Raw genomic sequence first — 6003 nt, 5'->3', positions numbered from 1 at the left:
GTTCAATAAAGCACACTTCAGTCAGTTCTCACTGAACTCAAAACTTATGTTACCTGGAAAAGTAGTATACTTCTCTATGGTGCTTGGGAGCAATTTCATTTCTCAATAGTTTCTATGAAGTCTAGCCTAATTTTATTTGAGATATGACTGAATGGGCAGGGGAAGCTATATTGGTAGAATAGTCATTTCTTGGTTATATACATTGGGTCTAAACATTAGAAATGGAGAAATTAATCAAGCTTTGTCTGACTTTTTTTAAGTTTCGTCTTTACACTTGGGAAATTTAAAACAAACCAATATTTCATGTTTAGCACAACATTCCTCGTTACCAAATGATAAAGAAGGAAATTTAATTGATAACCAAGGCTTTTATAAGCATTTATACTTCATCATTAAATCTTCAAAAACTGGGTATAAGTGTTGTTATCCCATGATTGGTATGAGATAACATACTCTGCAAAGCAACTTGATTAAAGCCACAGTATTAAAGCGTGGCAATGCTGGACTTTGAACTCATTTCTGCCTAGCTCAAGAGGCTGGGCTCTTAATATTCCTTCATGCAGACTATCAGAAGTGAAAAATAATTTCTTTTGTCTTTATTAAAGTACATATTCCTAGAGTGAAATTTTTCAAAGGGTTTGTTACCCTTTATGTGACACTGCAATGCAATTGATTATTACAATATTTGTGTAATATATCATCAACTTTAGGGGCATGGCTAGCTTAAAGTGGAGGCTAACTTGAACATACACATCACCAAAGGAAATTTTAACAGAAAATTTGCTGCAGTCTACCGTAACCTTTTTCATAACCTAAGCAAATCTTTATTTAAAACAATTTTAATATGAACATAATTAACCTGGTTAGCAATATTTAATAAGTACTTGTTTTCAGGGTTGTTGCAAATAATGTATTTTTCAAAAAAATAGATAGAATGAGGTATAATATTTTCCCTTATTGAGCAGGATACAATTTGACAGAAAAAGTTAAGTGCTGTACACTTGGGGGAAAAAATGAAAGGAGAATAATTAAGAAATCACAGACTTCTTTCAAGATGGCAGAATAGAAGGAGCTGGAGCTCACCTCCTTTCACAGAGACACCAAGAGCACAACTAACTGTAGAACAACTAGCAATAAAAAAGACTGGAAACTACCAGAAAAGATCTTATGTAGCTAAAATCTTAAAGAAGAAAACATGATGAGACCAGTAGGAGGGGCAGACTCACAATATGATCAAGTCCCATACCTCCTGGGTGGACAACCCACAAACTGGAGAGTAATTATATTGCAGAGGTTCTCCTGTAGGAGTGAGTTCTGAGTCCCATATAAGGCTCCCCAGCCTGGAGGTCTGACACTGGGAAGAAGAGTCCCCAGAGTGTTGGGATTTGAAGGCCAGTGGCTCGTAATTACAGGAGCTCAGCAGGACTGGAGGAATCAGTGACTGTATGCTTAAGGGTCACACAGAAAATCCCACACTTGCTGAGATCAAGGAGAAAAGTAGTAATTTCATAGGAACCTGGGTCAGACTTACCTGCTGGGCTTGGGGTCTCTCAGGGAGGTGTAGGATAGCTCTGGTGTATGCTGGGGGCATGGACATGGTGGTGGACATTTGAGGGTGTTCATCTAAATAAACTCTCCTTCTAGGAGGCTGACATCTTGCTTGGACATTAGCAACAAGACTTGGCCCCACCCAACAGCCTTTAGGCTCCAGGGCTGGGAAGCCTCAGGTCAAACAACTAACTGGGTGGCAACATATCCCCACCCATCAGGAGACACTGTGTAACGCTGAACCCACAGCTACCTCTAGACACACTCCTATACACAGACCTACCCACCAGAAGGCCAAGACACAGCTCCACCCACCAGTGGGCGGGCACCAGCTCCTCCCACCAGGAAGCCTACACCAGCCTCTAGACCAGCCTCGCCCACCAGGGGGCAGACATCAGAAGCTAGAAAACTTTGATCTTACAACCTGTGAAACAAGTCCACAAATATAGGCCAGAATCTACCCTAGGATCAGCTGGCCACAGGCCACTGGTGATGAGAGAGGAGTACACTGCTGGGATGCATAGGATGTCTCCTATAGAGGGACACTTCTCCAAAGCTGAGAAACATAACTAGCCTACATAAAAACACAAAAACATTTAGACAAAATGAGGCAGCAGAGGAATATGTTCCAGGCAAAGGCACAAGATAAAAGTCCTAGAAGAAGAAATAAGTGATGAGGAGATAGGCAATATACCTGACAAAGAGTTCAGAATAATGATTGTGAAGATGATCAGAGAACTCAAGAGGAATATAGATGCAAAGAGTGAAGTTTGTAGCAAAGAGTTAGAAAGTATAAAGAACAACCAGAGTTGAAGAATACAATTACTGAAGTGAACAGTACACCAGAAGGAACCAAGAATTGACTAAATAAGGCAGAAGAATGGATCAGTGAGCTAGAAAACAGAGTAGTGTAAATCACTACTGCAGAATGGAAAAAAGAATGAAAAGAAATGAAGACAGAAGAAATGAAGAGATCTTTGGGACAATATAAAGTGCGCTAGCATTTGCATTATAGGTGTCCTAGAAGGAGCAGAAAGAGAGAAAGGGGCTGAGGAAATAATTGAAGAGCTAATTGCTGAAAACTTCCCTAACCTGGGGAAGGAAACAGTCACCCAAGTTCAGGAAGCACAGAGGAGTTCCATAGAGGATTAACCCAAAGAAGAGAACACTAAGAGAACACTAATTACAATTAAAATGTCAAAAATTACATATAAAGAGAGAATGTTAAAAACATCAAAGGAAACACAACAAATCATACACAAAGGAACTCCCATAAGACTATCAGCTGATTTTTCAGCAGAAACTGCAGGCTAGAAGAGAGTGGCATGATATATTTGAAATCATGAAAGGGAAAAACCACAACCAAGAATACTCTACCCAGCAAGGCTCTCATTTAGATTTAATGGAGAAATCAAAAGCTTTATAAGCAAAAGCTTAAAGAATTCAGCACCACCAAATCAGCATTACAATAAATGCTAAAGGAACTTCCCTAGGCAGAAAAGGCCACAACTAGAAACAAGAAAATTACAAAATGTAAAGGCTCATTGGTAAAGGCAAACCTAGAGTAAGGGTAGGAAATCATTCTCACACAAACCAGTAGGAAGTGTAAAATAAGTGTAAAATCATCAGTTTCCACAATAAGCAGTTAAAAGATACACAAAACAAATGTAAAATGTGACATCAAAAATAGTAATCATAAGAGGAGAGAATAGATGCAGGGTACTTAAAGTGCACTTGAAAATAATAGATCATCAACTTAAAGCAATCATATTATATATATATATAAAGCAGAATGTTATACCAAAACCTTATGGTAACTAAACCAAAAACCTATAATAAATATACACACAAAAGAGAAAAAGGAATCCAAATGTAACGCTTAAAAGGATCAACAAATCATGAGAGACAAGTGTAGAAATCAAAGTAGAAATAAAAATACTTAGAGACAGTTGAAAATGAAAACATGACAATCCAAAACCTGTGGGATGCAGCAAAAGCAGTTCTCAGAGTGAAGTTTATAGTGATGTAAGCTTACCCCCAGGAAACAAGAAATACCTCAAATAAACAACTTAACCTTATACCTAAAACAACTAGAAAAAGTAGAACAACAAAACTCAGTAGAAGGAAAGAAATCATAAAGATTAGAGCAGAAATAAATAAGAGAGTAAAAAAAAAAATAGGATCAATGAAACTAAAAGCTGATTCTTTGAAAAGATAAACAAAACCGATAAACCTTTAGCCAGACTCATCAAGAAAAAAAGGGAGAGGGCCCAAATTAATAAAATCAGAAGTGAAAAAGGAGAAGTTACAACCAACACTACAGAATTACAAAGGATCATAACAGGCTACTACTGACTCTACACTAACAATCTAGAAGAAATGGACAGCTTCTTAGAAAAGTACAATCTCCCAAGACTGAATCAGGAAGTAATAGAAACTATGAGCAGACCAATTACCAACACTGAAATTGAATCAGAAATTTAAAAACTCCCAACAAACAAAAGTCTAGGACCAGATGGCTTCACAGGTGAATTCTATCAAGCATTTAGAGATGAGTTAATGCGTATCCTTCTGAAACTATTCAAAAAAAATTGCAGAGGACGGAACGGTTTTGAACTCATTCTGTGAGGCCACCATCACCCTGATACCAAAACCAGACAAAGATATCACAGAAAAAGAAAATTCCAGGCCAATATCACTTATGAATATAGATGCAAACATCCTCAATAAAATACTAGCAAGTCAACTCCAACACTACATTAAAAGGATCATACACCATGATCAAGTGGGATGTATCCCAGGGATGCAAGGAGTTTTCAATATCCACAAATCAATGTGATATATCACAGTAACAAACTGAAGAATAAAAACTATATGATCATCTCAATACATGCAGAAAAAACTTTTGATAAAATTAACATCCATCTATGATAAAAACTATCCAGAAAGTGGGCATAGAGGGAACATACCTCCACATAATAAAGGCCATATATGACAAACCCACAGCTAACATTATTTTCAATTGTGAAAAGCTGAAAGCATTTCCTCTAAGATCAGAAACAAGACAAAGATGTCTACTCTCACCACTTTTATTCAACATAGTTTTGGAAGTCCTAGCCACAGCAATCAGAGAAGAAAAAGAATAAAAGGAATCTAAATTGGAAATGAAGCAGTAAAACTCACTATATGCAGATGACATGATACTATATATAGAAAACCTTAAAGAGGCTAGCAAGAAACTACTAGATCTCATCAGTGAATTCAATAATGTAACAGGATTCAAAATTGATACACAGAAATCAGTTGCATTTCTACACACTAACAACAAAATATCAGAAAAAGAAATTAAGGAAATAATCCCATTTACCATCACATCAAAAAGAATAAAATACCTAGGAATAAATTTACCTAAGGAGGTAAAGGACCTGTACTCTGAAAACAATGAGACACTGATGAAAGAAATTGAAGATGACACAAACAGGTGGAATGATATACTGAGTTCTTGGATTGGAAGACTCAATATTGTTAAAATGGCCATACTACCTAAGGAAATATACGGATTCAGTGCAATCCCTATCAAATTACCAATGACATTTTTTTTTTTTTACAGAACTAGGACAAAAAATTTTAAAATTGGTATGGAAACAGAAAAGACCCTGAATAACTAAAACAATCTTAAGAAAGAAGAACGGAGCTGGGGGAATCATGCTCCCTGACTTCAGACTATACTACAAAGCTACAGTAATCAAAACGGTATGGTACTAGCACAAAAACAGACACATAGATCAATGGAACAGGATAGAAAGTCCAGAAATAAACCTATGAACTTATGGTCAATTAATCTATGATAAAGGAGGCAAGAACATACAATGGAGAAAAGACAGTTTCTTCAATAAGTGGTGCTGGGAAAACTGAATAGCTACATGTAAAATAATGAAATTTGAACATTTTCTAACACCATATACAAAAATAAACTCAAAATGGATTAAGGGCCTAAATGTAACACCGAATACTATAAAACTGCTACAAGAAAACATAGAACACTCTTTGACATAAATTGCAGCAATCTTTTTTTCAAACCAGTTCCTACAGTAATGGGAATAAAAGCAAAAATAAACAAATGGGACCTAATTAAACTTAAAAGTTTTTGCACAGCAAAGGAAACCATAAACAAAATGAAAAGACAAACTACAAAATAGGAGAAAATATTTGCAAATGACATGACTGACAACGGACTAATTTCAAAAATATACAAATAGCTTATACAGCTTAATATCAAAAAAACAAACAAACAAACAGACAAAACACCCAATTCAAAAATGGGCAGCAGACCAAAATAGACATTTCTCCAAAGAAAACATCCAGGTGGCCAATAGGCATATGAAAAGATGCTCAATATTGCTAATTATTAGAGAAATTCAAATCAAAAATACAATGAGATATCACCTCATACCA

Source organism: Camelus bactrianus, chromosome X, assembly GCF_048773025.1.
Source record: "Camelus bactrianus isolate YW-2024 breed Bactrian camel chromosome X, ASM4877302v1, whole genome shotgun sequence".
Classification (NCBI taxonomy): Eukaryota; Metazoa; Chordata; class Mammalia; order Artiodactyla; family Camelidae; genus Camelus; species Camelus bactrianus.
This window is presented reverse-complemented; position numbering follows the sequence as displayed.